This window comes from Rosa chinensis, chromosome 7, assembly GCF_002994745.2.
Source record: "Rosa chinensis cultivar Old Blush chromosome 7, RchiOBHm-V2, whole genome shotgun sequence".
NCBI lineage: Eukaryota > Viridiplantae > Streptophyta > Magnoliopsida > Rosales > Rosaceae > Rosa > Rosa chinensis.
This window is the reverse complement of record NC_037094.1, coordinates 46865151-46877904: the sequence shown is the minus strand read 5'-3', so window position 1 is coordinate 46877904 and position 12754 is coordinate 46865151. Positions and strand designations below refer to the sequence as shown.

Sequence of the window (12754 nt, the reverse complement as noted above, 5' to 3'; positions counted from 1 at the left end):
GATGTCTACATCTCTCCCTGATGACAACGATCATGGGAGTTCGGATAACTTCTGCAAACGATGCTACCAACACGTTTCTCGAAAGTGAAATTTAGGCAATGACTTAGTGAGCAAGTCTGCCACACTGTCCTTAGATCGAACCTAGTTCACTTTGATCTTGAGGAGAGTCTGTTTTTGTTGATTATGCTTGATGTTGTCGCATTTGATGTAGCCTTACTTCATTTGTTCAAAACAAGCAGCATTATTCTAAATGCTCGTAGGCTCATTTGTGGTAGACTTCAAACCACAATTTCTTCGAACATGCGTAATTATGGATCAAATCCATATACATTCACGAACCACTTCGTGAAGAGCAATAATCGTGAAGAGCACACTACTAGAATTATGGCCTCAGACATCGGCAAAAAACCAATGAGAAACAAAAACCCGACCGATGTCTTAGTGGGTGATGAGAAAGATCCGGAAAATCCAGACATCGGTTTTTAGCCGATGTCTGTATTAGTTGCTCATTATAAAGCGATGTAAATAGGTTTAAATGATAACAAACTTGCATGTTTTACTATTGTTAAACCCTCATTTTATTGTATTTAATGCTTAAAGAAATATAGATCATACAACACAACTTTGCATTTTAACATCGTTATTGATTTAAGAAATGATGACTGATACTGTTACAGACATCGGTTCCCATAAACATTTCTTGTTGTTCATGATTTTGAAGCGTAATTTGCCACATATACCACAATTTTAGATTCAATATACAAAGTCTAGTATTGTATGAACCGATATATTTACTTAGATTAACATTAGTGTGTAAGGAAAAAACGATGTTAATTATCTATAGCACATCGTTTCTATTGGAAAAAAGATGTCTGGTACTCAGTAATATATCGTTTTTGACAAAAGATCGATATCTGTATATTTTAGTAACATTGATTTTCATTTTCGAACTGATGTCTGGTACTCAGTAATATATCCTTTTTGACAAAAAATCGATATCCATATACTTTAGTAACATCGATTTTCATTTTGGAACTGATGCATCTCTATTATTGGACATCAGTTTTTATGGTTAAAATTGATTTCAACTTTATAACTAGACATCAGATTCTATAAAGATGATGATGTCCACAAAAAATGTAGTTGCTGCTATAAATTGCAATTTCAACAGTTGACAAGAGTGATTTGAATATTGGGGTATTTTATCTGAAATCATCATCCTTAGCATTTTACAAAATGGCAAAATAAAACCCTAATTCACCTACTATAAGGGCTAGCCTAACAATTAGTATTCATTTTTGTTCATAATTGAAGAAAGCGCTTCGTTTAATCCTGAGCATATCTGAAGCAGTTGAGACTGACATTCTTCCCACTTGGTGTGTTGTCTCCACAACCTGCATACAAATTCACTTGCTTAGAAATATCTACAAGTTGAGCAACTTATAAAGATCCTTAAGCTCTTAAGGATCTCTTTTATTAAAAATTAGAGCAAGAATAAATGGATAGAAAGTCTGTATATTTTAATTTATCTGTATATTTTAATTTATACTTTGCAGAACCACTTCAAATTAAATTTTTGTTATTAATCAGAGTTATATTCTAGAAGAAATTTGTGGGAAGAAATTCTCTTTTCCAGCTCCCAATCAAAGAGGTAGAACAATTCTTGCAAGAGTTGAAGCTACCTAGAGTCGTTATGTCACCACTGTCATTATGGCACCACCACCACCATTGTGATTAGTACCACAACCTTAAGAGGAAACTAACCTGACAAACTACGTTACCTTGCAAACAATGAATTAGTTGCTTCTAGACAGGGAAGCGGGAGTCATTACCCATAGAAAATTGGATAACAACTAAAATAATGAATACAAAACAGATTGCTACTCTGACCAGAAACCAAAACAAAAATAGAAACCTAACCTAAACTACTCAGATATCAATGAAATTTTATAGACATTAAGCTAACATACTAAACTGGATACTGGTAAAGTTTTAGGGATTTTGGAGATCATTTTCTATGGTAATAAATTAAAAGAAAACAGAGGATAGAAACCTGCGAAATCAGAAACTAAAGTAATAAACAACAAAATGATTTTAGGGTTTTTGGTTTTGAGAAAACATTCAAAATAAACAAGTTAGAGACAACCTATCCACTCTAAAACAATCAAGCAACAAAGCTTTACAACTTGGTGAGCTTACAATCCTATAGAAAGTTTGAGGCAGAGGCAACAGAGTGCAGAGGCACAGAGCAGTAGATAGTAGTAAACATAGAGCAGTAGTGCAGTCCTATAGCATGGATTCAAATTCCATAAACATGTACTGATGAACAAAATTAACATTGAGCTCTTCTTTATCATGTATCTTACAAAAACGGTGAGAAGCACATAGCAGTAAATTGCAACTACATGTTTCATTGTGGTCAATAAGCTAATACTAATGGAATAATCTAACATGACACAGCTGTGAACCTAACTAGGTATGGAATCCATTATGTTAAAGAAGACGATGGTAGTACAACGTTGCCTACGATGGTAGTATGACATAAACAACCATTATATGACGCATTGACAAATAGGAAAATATACCTTCTTTGGTGACCAACATATTCTTGTCTCTTTTTGTTCTTCATTTCCTGAAGTTCATTCTGGGGATGTTCCAATTTACCAGATCAGCATCAACTTGAAAATTAACCTCAAGTTAAAAACTAAGCACATTGTGAAACCTTAACTTGCACATTAAACTTGGTATGGATAGAACATAACAATATGTCTCAAAAATCATTCTTGATTTATCTTATATGAAGAGGTTAACAGTATGCATATAACATTAGCTACAAAAAAAGGTTGCTAATTGTATACACACAGCAGAAGATATGAGACATACTAGCAAGCTAGAGGCATATTGACATGCTGGACTTGTGTTACGAATACGGCTTTATAATTTACAATTGTTGGTGTATGAAGTTTCTCTCTCTTGTGTCCCATTCAGAACCATCTTCCTGCACCACACCAGCAGTCTTAACATAGGAAAATATTATGGAACTCAAAATTAGCAAAATAAGAGACCATGAGAGGATAATAATAAAGATAAATAATACACAAAACTAAGATAGGGTGCAACAATGTGTTATGGACTTTAGCTAGATTGTGCAAGAGGAGGACTATGACATGTGCTTGAATATATGTCAAACTATAAGTTAACAATAACCACGATTCTATCTAAACCAAACATAAAAGGAAATACTACATTACGTAGATTACAATACATGACAAACTAAAAGTATGTGAACCAACTCCTCTGATGTGAGAGAAGGTAAACAATGTACTCAACATTTTAATTTTATCTTGTAAAGCAGGAAATACGTTAGCACCATTGGATCTCCTTATCTTAGTGTAAAATCAATAAACAAAATAATAGCCTTACCATAAAATAGAGTTTTCAGAGATTCATTATGCATCAGTTCACAGTTGATGAACCTTGTCAAAGCCCAAATGCAAGAGTTAGTCAGCAAACTTGACTACATTGGTAAGAGCATAGCTTTTTAAATAGTTGCAATGTGCAGAACACTACAACACAAGGAGATGTCAGTAATAACATCCCGATAACATTCATTAAACCTTGGTAACAAAGAATTGAAAGCTTAGATGATGAACATGTTAAGGTCAATGAAGAAAATGACCCAAACTTCTTATTTTCATACTCCTAGATGCATTTCCAACTTCCACCATGAAGGAATAGAAAATTCCAATCAATTACCAAACAAACAACATGGCTACAATGCAGGTAAGTGGTAACCATCAATATTTCCAAAGGTACGAGTATTACCTGTCTCAATCACAAAAACTGCAAGATCTTCTTTGTCTTTGGATCAATGGCATTGATACTGAAAATACAATTATTAAAAGTATAAGCAAAAGAATCAAAACTATAAAGATCTCAATATATAAACAACTCAAGGATGATGACCTACCCACATATATGAATGATAAACAAAAGCTTAGACTCTGGCTCAGCATAGAATCCTCCTTTCAGCCTTGCTTCACGCTTCAACTGGACTAACTCATTGTCCTATATAATGCACACACATAGTATTTTGACATGAAGAATAAACATAAAGGGCAAATTAATTCAAAGAAACAGAGTGAAAAATTAATATACTAAACCAAATATGATGTACCTTCTCTGTGTACTCCTTGGTGTACTGTTTGGATTTGTTGTAAATAAGCTTCCTATTCTCAGCATTCTTCTTCTTGGTGGCTTCAAGCCCCTGTTTCTTTGCCAAGGCCCATTCCTCCTCTCTCTTCCTCTTCTTTAGAACAGACTCCAGAACCACTACCTTGACTACTTCACCGATCTCTACAAATGTGGATGGCAGATAAATGAATGTACTTTCAAAACAAGCCTAATTCAATGTAAACTCACCACTCAAAACAATATCTCTGAGACCAGTGTTTCACACACATCAAAAGGGTGGTTCAAAATATTGAATTAAAAACTAAAAATGAATGAAGCTAAGAGTATATACGATTCAATCACTGAAACCTCATCCACATCTTAAACTGAAACACACCATACATACATAAATAATAAAAGATACCAAATTAAAATAGGTACTTCTAATCCACTTCACTGAAGAACCCTGGAAACCAACTTTCTACTAAAAAATTTCAAATACACGAATCAAAAACAAGCTCTAATCGATCAAAACGAAAGCTTTCCCAATGTTAAGGTTAACAAAACTGTAGTTAACTTCTATATATACATCAAATTCCAACTAATCTGAACACAACTGTACATTCAAAACCCAGATCCAAATCAAAATAAGCTTCGAAAAATATAGGCACTCACCGGAATTAGAGTATCAGTCTTCAGAATGGGCATTGTGTCCTCCATTTCTCCAAAGCAAAGAGACCTAAATAAACCTAGTCAATTCAAATCAAACAAAGAACAATATCAGTGTCACTAACAATCACAAACAAGTGAATTCTTAGATCTTGAACAAAATCTTTCAGAGCCTTTAAATAAAAATTGAAAGAGACAGAGAGGGAGTAGGAAGAACCCATAATCAGCAAACCCAGAAACAAAGAACAAAGTGTGGAGGCTAGTTGGACCTGTTGGGCTTGGATCTTGGAGCAAGGACTTGCTATAGTCGGACGAGAAGCACCGGCTTGCTGCTGGAGAGAGCTTGTCGGCAAAGGCGATGGCGCTGGTGAGGGGAAAGAGGCAGTTAATGAGGGAGAGACAAGTTAGAGGCGGCTCCAGTTGGCTTAGGTCGGAGAATGAAGTCTGGGATTTGGAGCACGTCAGCTTGGAGAAGGAGGTCGAGGACTTGACGCAGGTCAACTTGGAGAACGGTGAGGTCGACAAGGTGAATGAGCTGCTGAAGTCAAATTGTGAGAGTCGGCTAGGGTTCGAAAGTTTTAGAGAAAGCGGAAAAAAATACCAAGTGTTGGGGGGAATGAAATAATTGGTCCCCGCGGTTCTCAAACTTTTAAACTTAGTCCCTCCGCGTTTTTTAAAATTTTTTGAACGAAACTTTTCAAATCGTTTAATTTGGTGACTCATGTCCATAATAACAATAGAAATCGATTTTTTCACAAACTGATGTTAGCACGTTTTTTTAACATCAGGTGCAATCCTGTCCGATTTAATAGTGGCAATGTCTAATAACATTATTCTAGTAGTGGTAATAATTGCTGCATTGTTCGAAGATATAGCGACTAGGCTCTATTCTATAGACCTCCAAGATATCACGGTCTTACCCATGATGAACACTTAACCAGTATGGGAATGACCTTTGTGTGGGTCAGAGAAATACCCAACATCAGCAAAACCTTCCAAAACACTTAATGTTTTGGGATGGGGATAAAGGACGTAGGCCAGTGTTGGCGGCGTTCCTGGTGTGTGATGGGTCCGAATCTATCGTCTTTTTGTAGGGATAGAACAAGCCCATATCAATCGTACATCTCAAGTACCGAAAGAAATCTTTTACACTATTTCAAAGGCATCGCGTTGGCTCAAAGCTATATCTAGCTAACAAGTTCACTGCAAATGAGATGTTCGGTCTTGTGCATTGAGCTAAGTACAATAATGCGCCTATTGTAGTTAAGCATGACACTTTTTCCTTTAGCACATATTTGTCATCATCCTTTGGACGAAGAGGACCCTTTTCAGGATCAAGACTACGGATGATCATGGAGGTGCTTGAAGACTTGACCTTGTCAAAATGTCTAAGCATCTATCAACACGATGCTCAAGTTCCAAACCGAGACATAATCGTGTTCTCCCAAAATCCTTGATCTCAAAGTCGGATTTCAAGTGTTCAGCGGTTTTCCTTAACTCTTTAAGGGCTTCTAATGAAGATTATGTCCAACATAAACCACGATATAATCCGAAACTTGTTATGGAAAAGTACGGGCATATCCCTTCCCAATCAAGTAGTCACTTTAGTGAGCATTTCAACCTCTTTATATAACGCGCTCCGTGGTCTAGAGCCACTTGACTTGGGTAAATGAAGTTCACCATGAACCTTCATGTATGTTCCGTATCTAGATCCCCATAGAGATACGTAGTGACCAAATTCGTAAGCTGCATGTTCAGTTATTCGGAAACTACCAAACTGACAGGGTAGTGGAGTACAATGACATCCATTACGAGAGAATATATCTTATCATAGTCGATTCCAGGGCGTTTTGTGAGAAGCCTTGAGCCATAAGGCGAGATCGTCATCTCTTTTTCTCATCACGCTTTCTAACGAAGACCTATTAGTCAATAGATTTTATGTTAGGAGGTGTTGGCATCACTGGCTCGAAAACCTTCCTCTTTGTTAGAGAATCCAACTTAACCTAGATCGCATCTTTCCATTTAGGCCAAATTTCTACGTTGGCATTCATTCATCAACAGAGCGTGGTTCGATATCATCAGACTCAACAACCTCATGCGCAACGAAATGCACAACTACATCAACAATTATGATGGAGTTTCTATCCAACGTCTCATGTACACTAGTGTAATTTTCAAAGAGCTCTATATTCTCAAGAATAGGTTCGGATATTGAGGCATCCCCCAACGAAAATCATAATTCGGAAGATTCTCATGAGACTGATTTTGAGTCTTGATGATCAAAGGATGGAATGTACCAAAATATCCTTCGAACCCACAGGCCTCCCACGCATTCTAGCGGGGGCCATGGCCTATAACGCTAGAGTGCCACTCTCTTTGGCGTTGGCGCCATGCCTACCTCCGTGTAGGGTAGCGCTACGTTCTCTCGTAGGGATGTCCTTCCTTGCAGGCATATTTGCAACAGATATGTGATCTCGTCACTTTAATAGGGATCGAGCTGAGACATAGTGGGGACAGACCACGACAATTCCTGTCGTTCCCGTTTAACATTCATGTTCTTATCTCCCCCTAACGATGGGAAGACTATCTCATCAAAGTGACAATCTGTAAATCTAGCGGTAAAGAGATAGCCTAGCAAGGGCATTAAGTGGCGGACGATTGTTGGAGTCTCATATCCAACGTATATGCGTATTTGTCTATGATGACCCATCTTAGTGCGTTGCGGTGGCGCAATAGGCACATGAATGGCACACTGAAATATACGTAAGTACGAGATATGTGTGCCTAGTCACTAGCTGTAATGCAGAGATAAATTGAGTGGAGGTGGGTCATAGACTAACAAGCATAGTTGCATGAGATATTGCATTACCCCAAGCGGATATAGGAAGATTGGTGGGCATTACCAATGTCCGGGCTACCATTAGTCGTGTCTGCGAGACCATTTTGGTGTATACATGGGAATATGATGTATTGTCCAACATCAGTCCCAGTGATATGCAATAACCATCGAAAGTCTTCGATGTAAAGTCTCTAGCGTCGTCAAGTCCAATTGACTGAATGGAATGATCCGGAGAGTGAGCCCGTCATCATATGATATGTGCTAGGAGTATAGTATAAGCAGCATGACAAGTGAACAATGGCACAACACGTGACCAGCGTGTTTATGTGTTAACCAATACCATGAAATATTTAAACGTCCGCAAGTTCGTTAAATCGGTCCACAGAATCTCCTCGGATTCTATGTAAGAGCAGAATGAGTATTTTCATATCCTTTGCATAGGATAGTCTTGGTCTTAATTTCCATAAGGAACAAGCTTTGTAGAACGAGCGAGAGATCTTAGAAGCAACCAATAAGGATTTTGGTTGGGCCTGAGCATTTGAAACTCTATTAGAAGCAAAATTGGTGACTACATCACCTTCTATGGCGTCATGACCATGATAAATATCATCTATGGCGACATGACCATGGGAGACGCCTACCATGGTGTCATTAGAGTGGACAGGGGTGGCCCTAAGCCGGCAGTGGACGGCGGCGGCACCAGAGGCAGTGGCTGTGGCAGTCATACTTAGTCCAGGAATAAATCTTTGATTTTTGCTTCATTTCACTAGAAGGAATGGATGTCCTTGAACTAATCCTGATGGCCTAACCATCATAGTCACAAAGTAATATGCTAAAAAAATTGCAAATGGAGTCATAATGAAAAGAACTTTTATTCAAAAGCCAATGGTGTACATCATTGTTTGTTAGCAATTAAGAAAATCTAATCCTAAACTAGCTAATGCAAAAAAATGGGCAGTCGTTTGACTTTTTTTGGTAACTCCAAAATAAATATGACCAGGTGAGTAAAGAGATGTCGGTGGAGCAAAGCTCGCTTAAGTACCATTTATCTCAAACCTTCGTAGACATCATACTCACTTTGGATGAGCTTAATTGAAGAAAAACTAAACCAATGGCATTTAGTACAAAATAAATGGCAATTGCCTATTACATCTCTTGAAAAAATAAAGACTTATTTAGAATCGCCAGTCTCTTGATCATGGTCGGATTTGAAGTCTTCAACCCTTTGTTTGGGATCGACTTCTTGATCCTCTTGTTCCATGTAGTGAGCTTCTCTTATTTCACAATATGCTTTGTAGGCGGTGACAATATTTTCACGAGCTCTACAAATATGTGCCTAATGACCGGATGCTCCACATCAAAAACATACATCTTTGTGCTCATGATCCCTTGATTGAGTCACTTTGAAAGCGTCATTAGGATGGCTCTTAGTATTGGTGGGGCCCCCAACATGGCCAGAGGCGTTGTCTCCCTCTCTCTTTCCACGTTGACCTCTTCAATCTTTGTTCACCTATTTTGGTGGTTACCTTCCTCATTAGAGCGAGAATATGGACTAGAACATCCATAATTTCCTAGATTTAGGGTTTCGCTCTTGGCGCCCTCTTTTAGGGGCGCGACTATAATTGAACTTCGAAATATGCTTTGTTCCCATGGATCTCGAATTATAGTTCTTCACAAGGATGTTGTCATTCTTTTCAGCGACATTCATGGCTCCAATGAGCTCATGAAACCTTGTGATCCGTCCTGCAATAACATCGATTCGATAGTTCTTAGCAACCATCAAAGCAAAGACAAAGAAGGTAAGAGAGTCCTCTCCATCAACGTCGCATATGTGATATCTTTTCCACAGAATTCCATCAAGGATTTAATACGAAGTGCTTCCAAGTTGTAGTTAAGAACTGTCTTGAAATCATAAAAGCGGAGATTATGTCATCTCACTTCTAGGTCAGGAAGCAGGGAGTGACGGACGTTGCCAAAGCGTTCTTTGAGTGAGATCCACAACCTTCTGGGGTCTTCTTTATTCATATACTCATACTGCGGTGAATCATCCATATGACGAGTCATTAAGATGATGATTTTCGCCTTATTTGCCTCCAAGGCTGCTCTATTTGCTTCCAAAGCTTGAGCATGCTCAACAGTTAGCACGTCCTGGCTAGGCTCAAGAATCGTATCCAGGATTTCTTGGGCCTTGAGATGCTGGCGGACATCACGAACCCATTTGTGATATCCAAAGCCAGTTGCTCCTAATGGAGCGAAGTCCAGTTTCTTCAAGTTACTCATCCTGAAAGAGAACAAGAAAAATGGTTAGTTTCCGAGAATAAAAGGCTACCACGAAAACAATATAAATTTTTGAGCATAGTCGCTCCCAAGAAATTAAGAATTTCTCAGTGTAATCACTCCCAAGAAATTCGATTCCAAGAGGTATTGGATTAGATCGAAATAATGATGTGTATGTGGTCGATCATATATTCTCAACAAACTTTAAGTTTAGAGGTCTCAACAAGCTCTAAGCTTGGAGATAGCACGAACCCCCACATGAAAGAAGAAAGGAGAATGCAAGAAGGGAGGTTAAAAGTCCCTGAGAAAAGAAAAGGAATTGAAAGTACACAAAGTAGGAACTCTTAATAAAAAAAATTACCTCTTTTTGAAGTCGCCAAAAAAAATTGGTTGGAAAAAGGTTGCCAGAAGAAATTGTCGGTGGCCGTCAGTGAGGGGTCGCTGGCTTTGCCTTATGCGTGTTAGGTTTTTGTAAGGGGGCATTGTGCATGCACTGCGCCGGCGTTCGAGCTGCACTTTCGAGGCGAGGCTAACAATCTGTAGCTGGCGAAGCTAACGTTGGGCGTTGGCTCTCATGCTTATGCGCTGGCGTGCGCAAGGTATGCTCGAGGCGTAGGGTAGGCTGTGCGGAGCTGTTGCGAGGGTTGCTGCAAGGGTTAGGCAGATGTAGGCAGGCGTGTTGTGCACTGGGCGTGGCTAACACAGCGCTGGACGTAGGAGCTAGCGAGGCTATCTGCTTCGGCAGGTGCAAAGGGAGTGCAGGCGAGGATGCTGGGAACAAAGCGAGGCTAACATTGGCGGTAGGAAAGCGCTAGCGAGGCTAATACTGGCGTAGGAGCGCACAGAGCTGTGCGGCAGGGATGGTGAAGAGAGGCTAGCAAAGCAAGGCTAACCCGGCCAGCTCGGGGGCTTTCCAGCCAATTCCGGTTATTTCACCGCCGGTTCTGGACTCCTAGGATCAAGGGCTTCAAGGTATGCGGCGGAGGTAGATAAGGTTTGAAGGTTATGATTTTAGGGTTTCAGGGTGAGCGACAGATGCGAAGCTCATCTTAGTGCCTAGGTTGGCGTTGAAAGATATGAGCTCTTTGTTGTTGAACTGTGTTCTGTTGTCTGTGATGAATGTATGGGGGATGCCGTAGCTACAATAGATGTTCTTCCAGAGGGAGTGAGTTACCTTGGCAGTAGTTATTACTGTCAGCAACTCTGCCTCTAGCCATTTGCTGTTGTAGTCTATGGCAACATTGATGTACTTGAACTGACCTCTAGCGGTTGGGAATTTGGCAAGTAGTTCCAAGCCCCAAGTGGAGTGAATCCATGGGCCAATGATTATCGAAATCGGTTCCACCGAGGCATGGAGGAGGTCAGCGTACTGTTGACATTTGTGGCAAGACCTGGAAACCTTTCTGGCGTCGTCGCCGAGCGTGGGCCAGAAGTAGCCTTGTCGCATGGTGCGATTGGATAGAGACCTGGCGCCTGAGTGGTTTCCACATTCTCCGGTGTGTATCATTGTTAGCACGACCTTTCCCTCTTCTGGGGTCAGACACCGGAGGTTGGGATAGGTGAACCCTTGGCGGTAAAGCTTGCCATTCTGGATGTTATAGGGGTTGCCCTCCGCTTAAGTTGCCTTGCTTCGATCTTGTCGGTTGGCATTGTTCTATTGCGTTTGCAGTCGATTATTTCATCCATCCAACTGGGGTTCACCTCAATGTTGAAGATTTCCGCTAGGGTTTTGGTGATGCTTGGTTTGTCAAGGCATTCCACCCTTGTGTCCGCTGGACTTTGGTGTGGTTGAGTAGTTGCTAATCTTGCCAGTGAATTAGTCTTGGCGTTTTTTTCTTTGGGGATTTGTGTGATTGTGTGGAATTTGAATTTTCTAAGGAGTGTCTTGATGTATCCCAAGTATGCGGCTAACGGATTGTCTTTGGCTTGGAAACTATCGTTGACTTGGTTGACGACTAGCTGGGAGTCGCTAAATATGTTGAGGCTGTCAGCACCTGAGTAGATGGCGAGGAGTAAGCCTGCAATGAGCGCTTCATACTCCGCCATGTTATTTGAAGCTGTGAAATAGAACTTCAACGCGTACTCCACGTTTAGTCCCCCTGTTCCTGTGAAAATAATGCCGGCGCCACATGCCTTGGCGCAAGCGGAGCCGTCCACATGGAGGTTCTAGTCTGATTGTTGCTTGGGTGCTGGTTCCTCAGTTGTTATCATGGCCATGTTGCCCTCCGCTGGCTCTGAGATGGGCGTATCCTGTTGCTCCGTGAGTTTAGCAATGAAGTCGGCCATCGCCTGGCCTTTCGTAGCCGTTCGTGGCTTATAGTCAATGTCGAACTCGCTGAGCTCGATGACCCACTTGTTGAGGTGTCCGGAGGGCTCAGGGTTCTGCATTACTTGCTTCAGCTGTTGATTCGTCAAGACATGAATTGTGTGGGCCTGAAAGTACTAGCGGAGGCGTCTAGCAGCTACAATTAGTGCGAGAGCGAGTTGCTTCAGGGGGTATATCTTGTCTCCACCCTGTTCATGCCTCTGCCGACGTAGAATACTGGGAGCTCATCCTATCCTTCTCTCCGTCCAATGGTGCAGCTTACTACTGAAAGGGATACCGCTAGGTAGATGTAGAGTATCTCCCCCTGTACAGGGATGGAGAGAAGTCGGACTGCCGCTAGGTACTCTTTCAAGCTTTAGAATGTCGCCTCACAATCTAGGGTCCAGTCAATTTCTTTCTTGTGGGTCCTCTTCATGACCTTCAAGAATGGGAGACATCTGTCGGTGAGCCTGGATATGAACAGAGAAAGG

General features: G+C 40.5%; 1 pseudogene; it reads right to left on the bottom strand.

The window, feature by feature from the left end:
- Positions 1-3500: 3500 nt before the first annotated feature.
- LOC112178012 lies at positions 3501-4893 on the bottom strand (annotated as a pseudogene).
- Between the last annotated feature and the right edge of the window lie 7861 nt (positions 4894-12754).